Source organism: Otolemur garnettii, unplaced genomic scaffold (assembly GCF_000181295.1).
Source record: "Otolemur garnettii isolate 467f Iridium unplaced genomic scaffold, OtoGar3 scaffold00026, whole genome shotgun sequence".
Classification (NCBI taxonomy): domain Eukaryota; kingdom Metazoa; phylum Chordata; class Mammalia; order Primates; family Galagidae; genus Otolemur; species Otolemur garnettii.
Window position 1 is genome coordinate 6,535,677 of NW_003852421.1, and position 16,695 is coordinate 6,552,371.

The following is a 16,695-nucleotide window of genomic DNA, read 5'->3' on the forward strand; positions in this document are numbered from 1 at the left end:
ATCATGTTTATGGAGAGATAACCTTTAAAGTGTCATCTTTTTCCAGAGGATAATGGCCCAGAAAGCTGCCTGGGCTTGACTTTAGTAATTGTTTGAATTCAATCATTTTGCAGAAGAAGCAATCTTTGCTTCTCTGTATATGGGTGATAAATCACACTTACATTACTTCTAAAATACCTTCAGCCTAAGTCACTCTGATAAAATCAAAATAGAATAAAGCATTATTGCTAAATTCCTTTTTGGATCCTGTTCAAATATTAGAACATAATTGAATCTGCTAAATTCGAAATAAATACTGATGTGCCAGTTACGTATTTATATATACAGGCCCATAGATGAGACTATAAATGTAATAGAAGTTCCTGCTCTTAGATAACAGCATTTTTGTCTTTTCGAATCATACCTGCATTTTAAGTCTTACAGTAATGGATGGGAGAAGTGTTTTGTACTTTCATTTGTCCTATCAAGATGAAAATACATTCCTTTGATTTTCAGGGGAAAGCACTCACTTCGTAACAGGAGTTGAGATGGCCTGGAGGAAGAGCCACTGGCCCAGGTAATGCAGGTAGAGCCTCAGGAACCAGACAGTAGCCATCATCACGATAATGTACCAGAAGCCCTGGTTTTGCCATTGAGCTAATTCAAGTTCTGAAAACACGGATACCAGCACAAAATGGAGATGCTTGAAGAATTCTCCAGTTCTGCTCCTACCCGCACCTGAGGAAGAGCTACAAACACAGAAACAATAGATAGAATGTGGGCTAAAGTTGCAACCGAAAGTAAAATATTTTGAGAATACTTAATAACAATGAAGACATTGTGAAAATAAAATTGAATAAAATTATCTGTAACTACTTGGGACTCAAAGCTACTTATGTTCCTTTTGACATAATGGATAACTAAAGAAGAACATGAGAAAACATGGATTAGGAAAACAAAAATCAAAACCACAATGATTTATCACCCTCTAACTATTAAAATGGCTACTATTTTTTACAAAAAACACAGAAAATTACAAGTGTTGGCAAGGATGTACAAAATTTAGAATCTTTGTGTAGGATTACTGCGACTGTAAAATGGCACAACTTCCATGGAAACAGTTTGGTGTGTCCTCAAAAAATTAAACATGGAAATATCATATGACCCAGAAATCTCACTTTTAGATATATAACAAAAAGAATTGAAATCAGGGTCTAGAAATACAAATCCATATTCACAGTGTTATTCACAATAGCCAAGACCTGGGAACAACATAAATGTTTACTACAAATGAATGGATAAGCCAAATGTGGTATATGTGTACCATGGAATATTATTCAGCTTTAGAAAAGAAGACATTTATTCAACATGGATGAACTTTATACTAGATGAAATAAACCAGTCATAAGATGACAGATATTAGTCTATATAATTTCATCTATTAAGAAGTTGTCTAAAGTAATTAAAATTATAGAAATAGAAAGTAGAGTGGTGGTTACCAGGCACCAAGGAGAGAGAGAATGGGAAACGGCTCTCTAATGGTATAGAGTTTCAATTTTGCAAGATGAAAAAGTCCTAGAGACCGGCTTGGTGCCGTTATCTCAATGGTTAGGGTGCCGGCCACATGCACCAGGGCTGGTGTGTTTGAATCGAGCCAGGGCCTACAAAAACAACAATGACAACAATAACAAAAAAAGTAGTCAGCCATTGTGGCAGGCACCTGTAGTCCCAGCTACTTGGGAGGCTGAGGTAAGTGAATCACTTAAGCCCAAGAGTTTGAGGTTGCTGTCAGCTATTATGCCATGGTACTCTACCCAGGGTGACAGCTTGAGACTCTGTCTCAAAAAAAAAAAAAAAAAAAAAAATTCCTAGAGATTGGCTGCACAACAATGTGAATATACTTACCACTAAACTGTGTATTTTAAGTGGTCAAGATGGTAAGTTTTATGTTGCATGTGTTTTATCATAATTAAACAGTTTTTTTAAAAAAATGAATATTATTATAAACAACATTATACTTTAAAAAAAATCTTTAAAATATAGAATACATTCCTGTTTATCTGACCTACCCATGGTGCTGTCTCTTCACTAAGATTAGATTTAAGACAGGATCCCTATCTCTTGCCTTACCACGTATAGGAAAATTAACCCAAGACAGGACAAGACTTCAATGTAAGTCATGAAAATATAAAAATCCTAGGAGAAAACACAGGAAAAACTCTTATAGATACTGGCCTAGGGGAAAAACGTATGACTAAGACTCTGAAGACAAATACAGCAACAACAAAAACAAATAAATGAGACTAAAATTAAAAAGCTTCTGCAGGGAAAAGGGAATAAGCAACAGAGTAAATAAAGAACCTACAGAAGGGGGAGCATGTCATGATCTACACACCTGAGAAAGGACTGATCTCCAGAATCTGCAAAGGACTCAAACAGATCAGGAAAAACAAAAACATGAGAAAGTGGGTAAAAGATAGCAACACAAGTTTTTCAAAAGAAGATAGACAAATGGCAACAAACATATGGAAAAAAAAAAAGACTCAAGATCACTAATCATCAGGGAAATGCATAGTAAAATGACAATGAGATACCACCTAACTGCTGTCAGAGTGGCCATTACTAAAAAGTCAGAAAAGAACAGATGCTGGCGTGGATGCAGAGAAAAGGGAATCCTTGTACGCTGTTGGTAGGACTGCAAATTCATATAGTCTCTATGGAAACAGAATAGAGATTATAGAGATTCCTCAAAAGATAAAAGGAGATTATTCATTTAATCCAGAAATCCTACTACTGGTATGTACCCAAAGGAAAAGAAGTCATTTGGTCAAAAAGACATCTGTGCTTGAATGTTTATTTATCAGAGCACAGTTCACAATCGTAAAGATATAAAATCAACCTAAGTGCCCATCAGTTCATGAGTAGATAAAGCAAATGTGACACATCTATATACACACACCGGGAGCACTACTTATCCATAAAAAGGAATAGAATAATATCTTTTATTGCAACTTGGATGGAACTGGAGGCCATTATCCTAAGTGAATTATCTCAGGAATATAAAACCAAACAGTCCATATTCTCCCTGTTAAGAAGGAGCTAAATGAAGGGTACACACAGGCTGGAGGAGATGTAGAGGGCATTGGAAAACAAGAAGGGGGTTAGTGCGGGAGAGGGTGAGAGATAAACATATATCTATAGGTAGAATGAACAAACTACCCTTATAATTCTGGTGATAACATACTAAAACTCCTGACTTCAGCCTTCATCAATGTATCCATGTAACAAAAGCATTTGTATCCCCATAATATTTTGAAATTTTAAAAAAGTAAGAATTAAAACAAACAATTAAGATAATGGAGGACATAGGACAGAATAAGCATAAATAAGAAGAGTGGGCAGTGCCTGTGGCTCACGGGGTAGGGTGCCAGCCCTGTATGCTGGAGATGGTGGGTTCAAACCCAACCCCAGCCAAAAATTATAAAATAAGTAAATAAATATATAAATGATAAGAGTGAGTCACTTAGTACAGGGGTCATTGAGGCTTCCCACAGAGAATAACAGTAATGGCATGATTTTAGAGATAAATAAAAGTCAGAAAAAAGTAGAAAGTAGAAAGAAGAGGAAAGTAAAAACTGATTCTAGGCAGAGATAATCATACCATTCATCTCTATACAAATAAATGCCTGTTTTATGTTTGAGGAGCCTTAAAAAAAGACTAGACTTAATTATTTGCATGTCATTGGTAAAGATGACCTATTTCATTCTTAAAATTAGAATAAGGCACAAATATGCTATTAAAAACCTATGAATAAGAATTCAAAACTTGAAAACTCTTTTATTCCTTAACATAACACTGACATATTTCTGTTGAAACCAGGTATAAAAGGATCTCATAGTAAATTTTCTGATTTAGACCTGGTTTCCTCTCTTTGTTTAGCAGTTAAAGCAAGAGATGTCAAAGTTTCCAAAATTAGAGTTTTGGTGAGCGTGACCATGAAGAGATCACCTGAAAATAAATGAATAATCAGAAATCATTCCACCCAGTGCCAAGAACATGCGGAGATGAAATACAGTAGAGTTACCATAGCATTGTGACTAAAAGTTCTGGGATCTGGATCTGATGGTCTGAGTATAATCCTGTATGTCTTTGTTTCCTTACGTGGAAAAAGAAACTAGCAATAGTGCTCACATCCCAGGGTCGGGTGATGACCAGGTTAACAAATACTTTGAACGGTGTTATCACTGTCCTACTTTTCACAACACACCACACAATGAAACACTCAATCTGTTAATTCTTCTGCTTTCTCCTCTTCTAATATTTTTCAGTGCTAGTTTGAAATAGGCTGGACTTTTATCAAGCCCCCAAGATACACAAAAACTGTCCAAATGATACTATAATTACTTTTATTTTTAAAAGGGATACAAATATAAATATGCAAATAGTTATTTAAAACAGTAAATAATGTTGCTTTGTACTATGTGTTTTAATAAATCAGTAATTAATCTTTATGATAACTATGTTCTAAATTCCTGCAGTAGCTTACCTAATTTTATTCTGGAAAAATTTTCTAAAATGATACAGTAAATTGTTCCACCCAAAATAGTCCCAGTAATAAAATCATTACCAGAGGAGAAACTAGTACCCAATAAGTAGTTTAGTGAGGTACTGACTAATTACAAGTCAGAGCAGTGTTGTGGGGCAGAACTGGAAATCAGAGACATGTTCAGGACATCTTAAATGCAAAAGGTCATTTCTCTCTCTGAAGATTATCAAATATGATGACAGTCACTCAATAAGAAGAGAAGATATGATGGAAACAAGATGCTTCGAAGAAAAAAAGAAAGAAAAACTAACAGCGGTAGCAACATCAACAAGTAAAAGATGACCCACTTTCCCCCTTCACATTCCATTCTTGGGGGTCTGCCCAGAACTTACAAGGCACCAAATGTGACGTTGACAGGTCTTTTTGTTGTTCTTGTGTATATCGCCATGAAGGTGTGGAACATCATTTAAGTGAAAGCCAGGTACAGTTCTTTGTGTGGAGCATGCTTTTCAATTACACAAATGAGGAATAAACAGGAAACAGACCCCAGGAGGCTTTGGTTTACGTACAGTAATATACTCAGGGGACTAACTCTCTTCTAGAAAGAGTCCAGAATCCCTCACTACATTTGCCTTCCTGTGAAATGAAAGCAGAACTTTTTACAAAATATCCTGTCCATGATCTCCCCTTGAGTTAATTATTCTGTCACCGTTTTTCCTCTTCAAAAGAAAGGGGAAATCAAATACAGATTTGGCGTTGTGTTGTTTGCAAAACAACTGGAAAATGTCAAATGATGTATAACAGGGAAGACAGCCACTTCTCTGAACTTTAGAAATTTCCACTGTTCTTTTTATATCTATTCATATAAATGACTAAGCAGTTTAAGTGCTTCTGTACAGAACCCACTATAAAGTTCCACTTTTACCATTAGTTTCTCTAACGGAATGTTTCCCACCTATATTCAGATATTTACTTATCAGACTTTTGATTTAAGGCAAATAACACTAAAATTTTTCTAGGCACCATTTATATCTGATTCAATATTCAATTATCTTGTACCTGGTCAATATAATTCAATATTTGTTTTTATTCATTGGTTTAACAATGGTGATTATAGGACATGGATTTTAAAAATTAGGAGAAAGACAAAAAATTAGGAGAAAGCTTAAGTCAACAATTTACAAAAATGATATATTTATAAATTTCCTACTTTAAAGTTAGAAATTAGCCTAAGAGTCAATGAATATTAGATGATGCCAATTAAAAGAACATATGAAAGGCCCATTAACTGAACAAAACTAGTCAGGTCTTCTTACCAATGCCCATGCATAAACAAAACACAATAGTCTTTTAATCATTTTGAATTTATATCTGAAATGGAAATGTGTCTTTATATAGAAGTACAACTACTCTGTCTCCATTTATCCTTCCTGAAATATTTTTCATTCAAAAGAATTCTGTTTCCATGTTTCAAAACTGTCTGGAAAGAAAGCATCTTTTTTAATCTTGTAAACATGCAGAGCACATTATAAAAGGCAGTGCCGTTGTGGGATATCTTCATCCACATCGAAACTGTTCTTTCTTCCTCTATAATCTTTCTTGGTTATGTACAAAGAGTATGACCATCGGAAGGATAATAAATGGCCCCTGCCACTGGGGTGTGTAATACGTATAGTGGGAATTGATTTGTTGATTATGAAGGAAGCCATAGAGCACACAGATCACTGCAAAATCACATTGAGGCCAGTGCTACTCCTCAGTACGTGCAGACAGCTCCTCTATTGCTCACGGAGTGAGCTGCCAGAGGGTGAGAAGAATGGTGAGGTCGTCCAGTATTCAGCTATTAAATGAAACCTATTTCTCTGAACTTCAGCCACATTTCATATGACACACATCTATCCCCCTTCCATGCCCAGTCCTCATATAGATCTGAAATCAAGCAAGATTTCTATGATCCATCAGTATAATAGTAATTTTTAAAAAGACCAAAATTGCTTTGGGAAAGAAAGCATGGGAAGTATTCTTAAACTCTCTTCTACAGTGAACACAAATCCTTAGGAATTTGGGTACAACAAAAACCTATCACACATCAGCTGTGTGTAATAATTCTTATTTAAAAATCACTACCAATAGATGGCACTAAAATTTCCATATTTCTCTCTTCTGGAGTAACCAAATACTCTAGACATGATATTTTTTAAATTAAGGCTTTCTTACTATAATCATCTATAAGCAATTTTTTTTATTTGGGTACTTCTTATTTATTTTACACCGTATCCCATTTATCAGCAAGTTTTCTTTGAGATGGATATCTTCCGTGATTTCTGAGGCTTTCTAAAACTTAATGTTAAGTTTTTTGGGTAGCCATTATAATCATGGGATCAAAGAAATATATTTAGGTTTTATCATGAAACCTAAATCAGGTTATCAGAAGACCTTATCTTATTCCTTCAAACATTCATAGAAGCTGAACTAAACAAGCTAATTGACCTGCCCAAGATAAAACAATGGTAATAAAAAGTTTCCTAACTGGTGTCTCTTGCTTTCTTGTTTTTAGCAAGAAACACCACAACCAAGAAACTCTAGGCTCATTGAAAGTGAGCGCCTTTACCTGGAACCTGAAAAAAGAAAGTTTTTCTGCCTTTGTAGAAGCTGGATGAATGGAATACAACTCACTCATTCAACAGATTGTCATTAAATGAATGTATATCAGGCTTTATGATATTGGCACAATAATGGTCCCCAAATACCCCATGTTTTAGTTCCTGGAACCTGTGATAATTATATGGCAAGAGAGAATTAAATAGCAATGGAATTAAAGTTGCTAAACAGCTAAGCTTAAAATAAGAAAAGCATTCAGGATTATTCATGAACTCTCAATGTAATCACCACAATTCTTTTTAAAAAATGGAAGAAGGAAGCAGAAGAGATAGATATCCCAAAGAGAAGCCAGAAAAAGGACAGTATGAGAAGGGTGTGGCATGAATTTGCTGTCTTTGAAGACAGAGATGATCCAAGGACAGAGGATGGCCTCTAGAAGCTGGAGAAGGCAAGGAAAAGACTTTCTTCTAGAGTCACCGCAAAGACAGCAATTCTGCTGACGTTGATTTTAGCCCAGTACGACATGTTTTAGACTTCAGATCTCCAGAATTGTAAAAAAAAAAAAGTTTGTGTTGCTTTAAGTCACAAGTTCGTAGAAATTTGTTCCAGCAACAATAGCAACAAAATGCTACTATGTATGGAATCTAGATTTTCACCAATGAACAACGTTGCCACTCAACCCACAGAATTTTTTGTCTATTGGTAGAGACAGACAAGTGAAAAGTCCAATAGAACACAGAGCTCAAATTCAGTGTGATAAGTGTTGCTTTGGTGATGTACAAATTGCTGTACCTGTCGCAGATTGGGCTAGAAGACCTCTCTGCTGAGCTTGTGAGGTTAAGAGGAATGAGTCCAATCAGAAGGGAGATGGGTAGGAAAGGTGGAGGACATTTCATCACCTATGCAGTTCCCAGAAGAATAAAAGTCCTGTTCCTAAAAACAAGTTGAATTTGCTGGAGAATGTTGGTGGGGGAGAGATGGTGACAGAGTGTGAAGCTGCAGAGGTAACAAGTGTGTTACTTGTGAGGAAGCCTTGTCAGGATATGCCATATTGAAGAGTTTGGGTACTATCCTGGCACCATCAATAGCCCCAGAAGTATTTTTCTGGGAGGAGGGGAGTGAAAACAGGGAGGAATATTGGGCTTTATTCTGGAAACAGTATTCTGACTACAGAATGAATAAAGGTTTAGGAGGATCCAGACTAAAAGAAAGAATGGTGAGCTAGATAATGGCTTTCCAGGACTGGCCGACCAGGGGCAGAACTCTGGAGACTTTGGATATGTGGATGTGAATGTTTCTTTGCCGTCAGAATTACAGGACAATACTACAGGTGTATAAAAATAGTAGCAGCTAGTATGTATTAAATGTGCTGTGAATTGAGAACTTTTGATAAATTATATCTAATTGGGAGGGCCACTTTAGAAGACATGGGCTTTTGTACTCATACAAATGAGGACACAAGAACTAAGAAAGTTCAAATCACTTACATTGGATCACACAGCTGTTAAGAGATAGACCAAGATAAGAATCGAGATTTGAACCTGCGTTTAGTCTGATGCCAAAACTGTGCGTTTCCACAATGCATGCTTCTCTGACTACACAGGGGTTGGCAGAGATAGCAGGAAGGCGGATTCAACTTACTCGCATGCAGCTGAAAGCTGTACTGGAACTCAGCTGCAAACTGATGTTAGCAATTCTGCTCCAGGAAGGTGAGAACTGTCTGGTTGCCTCATATCTCCTCCCCCACCCAGGTGCCTAGTGCTGTGCCTTCCACATAGCAGGTCTTTAAACATGAACATGTACTAAGTGAATACATTTTTTAAATATGTAGTTTTTCTAAATGGCTTTTGCTAAGACTATGACCTGCTTCAGTCAGTGGGCCTATTCCTTTAACTTGTCCATTACAGTGTTCAAATAGCCTATGCCAACTTATTTGTTTGGAGCCTAAGAAGTTTGAAGCCCCCATTAGAATCTTCTAAATGTTAGCTATGGAAAATTTAGTAAGTGCACAGCAGAGTATCATTAAGTGACTTGGCTGATAAGAACTCTGGACAAGTTCACTGTGTCACCAAGTTTAAAAGAAAATGAGGTAGAATACATCAAGATAAGGAAACACTTATTTGGAAACAAGGAGCATTAATCAAAAATGAATTATTGTAATACTAAAATCATGTGCTAATTATTGAATTAGTATTAAATATTAAGATGAATAATAAAAAACAGCATCAATTTTATTCTTTAACAAAGTACTAAAATGCTAAAAATCCTCATTTTTTGTCTTCACTGTCTCAAATGTTACTGAGAAATGTGCATCATTTTTCAAAGGTACCACACATGTACATTCTCCAAAATGTTCTTCATAAAATTCTCTATTCTTTCAACTTTTAGAAAACATGACAAAATGAGAAATTTCATAAGTAAATTTATTTTGATTTTAGCATTTGTAAACTGGACTTTTCCCCTTAAGATACGTCTCCTTGGTCAATTTGGGTATTATACTTTTAATATGACACATTGCACTTTTAACAGGTTTAATTCAATTTATAACAAATGCCTCTAATTAAGTTAAAAGATCTTTGAAAATTGCTAAATCTTAGGGGTAATATTACCACTACTGACATTGAAATAATTGATCATTCCCACTGAGGCACAAAAGTATAAATGTTCTAATGAGAAAACAGCAATTGAAATATGTCGAAGGAATCCAAAGAGACTCCCAAACTCTTTAGGCTGTTAGTTCCAGTGGCAGTCTCTGAATAGGAGAGGGAGGCTTTGAAGGGGGCAGGGAGAGATAAAACTTATCCCAGAGTATTCAAAAAAAAAAAAAAAAAAGTTGGAAGCAAACTTCACCACTTGCAATAAAGGATGTTTGCCTTTTTGCAAATAACACATTTTTCATTCAGTATGTGTTGTGTGTTTCTGTTTTAGAACGTTAATTTTGCCATTTGCGAATAACATTTTCTATAACATTCGCTGGTAATAAATACTGGGTGTGATATTTGAATGTACCTATTTTTTCAAGAGAAATTCTCGTAGAGTCAAGGATGAATAAATACAGGGCCAGTGCTTTATGATAATTAAGGTGTGTGAAAGCTAAGGACAACCATTGTTCCCGACTGCACCACAATCCCAGAACAGGAAGCAGAAAGGTTTGAAGTGTCAGTTACCATTGCAACTTACGTTCTGGCTTTAGGAAGCCACTTGGCTTTGCAGCCAATCTGTTAGTAAGGAGAACATTTACCTTGCTGATATTTGCCTGGACCAATTAGTTAGAACGTTTACAAAGCACTTCATAAGTGGAAATAGCTAAATACTTTATGCATAATGGGAGTTTTATTAATAATTGGAACAATAAGGTAAAAGCTGTTAGCTTTGAAAACAATTACATTGATGAGCTGTGTGATAATGCATAAATAGCAGTATAAGAAACTAACAAATAAAAAAGCTTTACAGCTTAGCTAAAACAGCATCCAAAGCCTTTCAAGACTCCAGGAGTCACAGGACTAGCTCAACTGAAGGATGAGGAGAGACAGAACTACACAGAAGCTGAGAGCAGAGATTCTGGTTTGAATTTTTGCTCTTCTATTTACAAGGCTTGTGATATTTTGTAAATTAGTGTCTGGGCCTCAGACACCCCCTCTAAAAATAGAGGAGTGTACCATCTATCTCTTCAAGTTATCAAGAGAATGAAATAAGGAATATGTCAAAATTCTTAGGAAGAGGCATGTAGCTATTAGGGACAGGTTGTTTATTATCCAAAGCTGGGGTGGGTGGGGGACACTAACTAGACAAAGGAAGTAATTTCAAATCACAAAATTGGCTTTTAATTTAATTTTGTATTCACTATTGCAGGCAATGAAAAACACATTTCATTTCCGTGGCAGAAACCACATTACGATTCTTCTGAAGACTCTATAAGTAGCTCAGGCATTTAATTGAGAAAGACAAGACATAGCTTGGGATTCTCTTCTCTCTTTCCTAAAACCACAATTTGGATGATGTGTACTAGATGAATAGGCATTATTGCAGTAAAGAGTCCAGAAATGGAAATGTAACTCAAACCACTAGCAGCCCCAAATATGTTGAAAACAGAGAGAAAGAAACATATACTCACAGTGTATATTAGAATTTAAACCAGAGGTTCATAAACTTATTACACGTACAATGCCCTGTAACACTCGGATTTTGTTGTCGGATTGAGTTTAATTTTGGCTTTCCTAGAAAAATGTGGGCATATGTCAAATACGATGTAGGTCTCACGTCATCCCACCATGACCTAACAGTCTTATTCACATACAACTCAGGTTAAGATGAAGATGATGGATGAAGACAAATTAGAAAAAAGTAACAACCAAATGTTGACAGGAAGTCTCAGGGTACCATCCTGCCATTTCTCCAGTGTCTGGAACAAGGGGTAACTGATCTCACAACCCAGGAAGATTAAGTTCAAAGGCATTGAACTGAGTGGATTTGAATTTAAAATGTGTGTAACTTAAAGAATGAGCTTTACTTAGCAGTAGATGTAATATATATGTACCTATTTGATGAGTAAATATAGTAACCAAAGGACAATGTATATAACATAGTTTTTAAAGTATTAATTTTTAAAATCAGATGGAACTGGGTTTCGGTGTCAACTCTGCCACAAAATAGCTATGCAGACTTAAGTAAAAATAATTAAACTCGCTAAAATAATAATAATTTTAATAATAGTAGTGAGATAATACCTACTCTAAAGGTTCATAAAGAATAAAAAGAGAGAACACAAAGCTATTAGCATATTTGTCTTATAGTAAACTCTCAATTAATATCAGCAAATACATTTATTCTTATTTTATCACCATCATGATTAATAATAATAATGGCAGTATTCTCCCCACAAATAATAATGAAAATAATCTGAGTTTCACTCTCTACTCCCTGTTTATTCCAGGAAAGTGTCTTACTACAGAAATAAAATTTGAATCCTTCTGATTCTGTCCAGAGAGTTTTCATAATTTTTAATCCATATCTTCTTTTAAAACTTCTAAATGAAGCCCTACCATAGAAGAAAATGAGCTCTCATAATTTAATACAACAAAAAACATGATATAATATATTAATTCTTTGGCTTTCCAATTTAATCTTGAGTTGTTTTATTTAGTCACCTATTATAAAAAGTAATTTGTGTTGATAGCTCTGAGGAAATCTAGAAATTAAAGAGCTAATTAAATTCCTTCTGAGTAATTTTTGAGTCTCTATCAATAGATGTGTGCGCACACATTCGAACACCTACACACAGCCACATACTGCAGGCTGCTGCTGGAAATTGACCTTCCATGATGTCTGCTTTGCCTAACCCTTTCCCCTAGGCAAACAAACCTAACCTTTAAGCCACATTTTTAAAGGAATCATAGATCATGCACCTAGTAGCTCTGAACTAGAATCTTAGAAATTTCGACCAAGATAGGAAAGCAAGCTAATAAGAAGCTGACTTACTTTGCTTTGAATTTACTTTTGGTGGAGGATTGTGAGGAAATTTTTACTGTCTTAATAAGAAACACCCTATACAACATTTAAATAGTGGTTCCATTCTATAAGTAGTTTGGCATCTTCAAAGTTACATTGAAATGATATTTAAAAAAAATAATTTGCCTGTATATTTTTTTAAAAATGAGTTTTTTCAACGTATTAAGAAAGCATCAAAACGAAACCATACCTGGCGCAATAATTCTAGGATATCATCCTGAAACAAAGTTACGATGGCAATTTTCAAAATATTTCACTACATTAATACTGTATACGTACACTTACATTTCAAGAAATCTGATTTTTTTGTCATGTAGAGCTCTGACATGGAAAAAAGATACCAAGTTTCTTGTTCTTTTGAATGTAACTGATCAGTCTCCTGATCTTTTAGTTTTTACATAGGCATTTTCAATATTTGTACATATGCAGTTACTGAAGCACACTTCAGGGCATCCTAAAATCCGAACCAAAATTTACGTTTAAATTTTAAATCATGTGAAATTTAGTGAATAGAAAATTTACCTTACGTGAAATCTAACAAATTCAGTGAATTTTATAGTCAGTGCATTTTGTGCACATTTACATAATGAAGCACAATTTTTCAAAGAGGACAAAACTCGGAGAACATGATGCCCTGAGTAGAACAGCAGGGTAAGCATAAGTAACAAAAATGTTCATCTTTCTCCTACTAAGTAGTCTGAGGCAGCATTGCCTGCAGGAGGAGAGATCTTGAGAGCTATACCCATGCTGAAGGTGAGGAGGGAGAACTGGACAGTAGGAAAATCCAATGCAAGAGGCCCTTGCTGATGGTCTGGAGTCAAAAGGGCCTGGGCACCAGGCCTTCAGTTTCTCACATCAGCCAGTTAGTTGCCCTATGGGAGGAGCACCATGTGAATCCTCCTGTGGCCAAATAGGATTCCCAAAAAGGTCCTCAGATCTGAACTATCACAGCCAATATTTGGGAGGATCTGGGTGACACACCACAGAATCCATTACAGTCCACCCCTTGTGCCACTGGGTTTCACTTGCTTTATATGATAAACATGCCTGCTAAGAACTGTCCTCCAGGACTCAGGTCAGTCTTGTTTCCTAAGAAACCCAGTGGAGAAGGTGAGTGAAGACAACAATACCTGAGTCACACTGTGGCAGTGAAACTGCTGCTGTGGATCCCAAGGTCATAGCTGAAACTCTAATCCCCCTGCTCCACTGTGCACAATTCCCGGGTAGCACCTCTCCTGGTCTAGATGGCTTGTGTGGTAGAGATGTTCTCATCTTCCAACCTTGAGGTTCCGAGCTCCTAAATAGTGTGTGCTCCTATTAGGCTTCTGTTGGATGGTGGTAAATGTGTTAGGGGGAGTGGATCATGTGTACACAGCCACATCTCCTTTGGAATACAATGGGTATCTTGTTCTGAGGCAATGTTGTACAACCTTCTGGATTAATGGATCAAACATTAAAGTTTTAGGTAGTGATACTGGCCAGGGCCTGGTTGGTAATAAATGTAAACCCATATCTGGAATATGCATTCCTCTTCATCAAGCTGAATTGCCACCTCTCCCAAAGAGAAAGGGGCCTAACATAGTCAACTTGCCACAACATGACTGGTCTTCTTGGAGATGATGCCATATCACGGGCAGCATTTATTTCTATCAATGATACGTGGACGTTTGGCAGCAATAGCTAATACAAGTTATGGTGAATGGAAGCCCACACTGTTAAGGCTTAACCATGGCTTCCATCTCTGGAATGTCTTATTTGGTTCATTAACCCCCTGTGTCAGTACTGATGCGGCCCATCATTCAGACTGGCTTAGGTTAAACAGCTGAGATATTTTGGCTATTTTGTTTAATGCCTCTTCCAGGCCAGATGCTACTTGCAAGTGTTAACATGCAATATAAAACCTTCACACTTTGTATCTACTCAATGATAAATTGTCATGCCTCTTCCCCCAAATTTCTCATCTTTTTCCTTTCAGGACCCTGTCTAACCAATCAGGCCATCTGTCTTTACCATGAGCAAATGGTAAATGTTTGCCTTGGCGTACTTCACTTTCAACACAAATGTAACAACTAGTTGCACCAGCAAGAACCACCCGCTGGAGAATTTCTCCCCTGCTGTCATGCCGGGGCACCTCTGAGTGAGCAGTAACATAGCGATAATCTGTTTTCCACTTGTGCCAATCATCTGAAAACCATACTTGTTCTTTTTCCTCTTCCATCTCTGGTTATAAGAACCCCCCTCCCTTGTGCTGACATAGGTGTTAGCTCAGAGGGCACTCCAATGCATCAGTGGTTGGTATCATGGAAGTCTAAGTCATCTCTTCATGAAGCTTACTCTTAAAATTAAGGTTATCTCCAAAAGATGACATAGTTAGTTCCACCAAAAGGGTATCACAGATGTATGTATCCATTCAATTTTATCAAATCATATCCATTACACATGTGCAGATTTATTTGGGGGAGGGGTACATCCACTATACCTTAATAAAACCATTAAAGAGGCTGGGCACGGTGATTCAATTGTCTGTAATCTTAGCACTCTGGAAGGCTGCAGCAGGTAAATTGCCTGAGCTCAGGAGTTAGAGACCAGCCCAAGCAAAAACAAGACTCCATCTCTGAAAACTGGCGGATATTGTAGTAGGCACCTATAGCTCCATATACTCGGGAGGCTGAGGCAGGAGGATCACTTGAGCCGAAGAGTCTATTTGAGGCTCCCATGAGCTATGACATCCTGGCACTTACCAAGGGGGACAAAGTGAGATTCTGTCTTAAATAAATAAATAAATAAGACTGTTAAAGATTAGGATTAGGTCAGAAACTGATAAGTGCAATGAAAAATGTGTAAGACATGAATCAAGATAATGAGATAGAGATTGACTATTGGATAAACATGGAAGGCTGCTCTGTTAAGGTGACATTTAATGAGATCTGAATGAGATGGAACCAGCTATGATTCCATGTCAGATTATGAAAACAGGGGAAAGTATTCGAGTTAGAGTGATTCAGTCCCCAGCTACACCTGAGACTAGGGTCTGCTTTCATTCATCTCCTACCACTATCTCTGTCTATCTTTAAAAACAAAAATTGGGCTAATGTAAATTGAATTCTGTCACTGTGATCAAAGAATCCTCCATGTTTGTTTCTTCCTCCCCAAATTCATGTGTTGAAACCCTAACACCAGAGGAATGGTATCAGAGGCTGAGATGTTGGAGATGATTTAGTTTAGATAAGGTTATAAGCTCCCATGCCCTGATAAAGTTAATGACCAAGAAAAGAGACTGAGCCTTCCTTCTGACCATGGGACACAACTGTAAGAGGGACTCTACCTAACAAATGCAAACATTGTCACCTAGTTGTTTGTACCTCACATTAACCTGAAGTAAAAAAAAAAAAGAGAGAGAGAGAGAGAGACTAGAGCTCACCATTTGAGGATACAAGGGGCAGACAACCATCTCCATACCAGGAATAGTGTACTCACCAGATATAGGATCTAGCAGCACCTTGATCTTAAACTTCCCACCCTCTAGAAACAAATGTCCGTTCTTTAAGCCACCCAGGAGTTTTAGATATTAACCCCAAATGGACTAAAACAAATTCTAATATAAATCCTAATGTAAATATTAAGACTTGCTGTGTTAGGGTGGGGTCGGGTTGGAAACCTGTGACTCAACAAAAAAACAGGAAATTATAATAATTATTATAAGATTTGCACAACCATGTGACAATGATTAGTTGGCTATCCAGGAACACTTTCCAATTCAACTGTCTTTGGCCACCTCCAACTGTAGAACCAAGAAAGATCTTTTTTCCCATTTCACTTATAACCAAGAGTGGCTACATGACCCATTTCTGAACAATGAGATGCAAGAAGATTGCTGAAAGGATTCTGAGAAAGTGAATCCTCTCTCTTGTGCAAGAGAAAAAGATGAATCAGTTCACTTCCATTATCCCTACTTCCCACCTTTGAAAGTGACCTTGCTATTTATAGCTCCTGAAATCATGAAGGGTCTAAGAGAGACTTACCAAGGAGCTGAGTCAGAATCCTGACTTAGTCAAGCTGT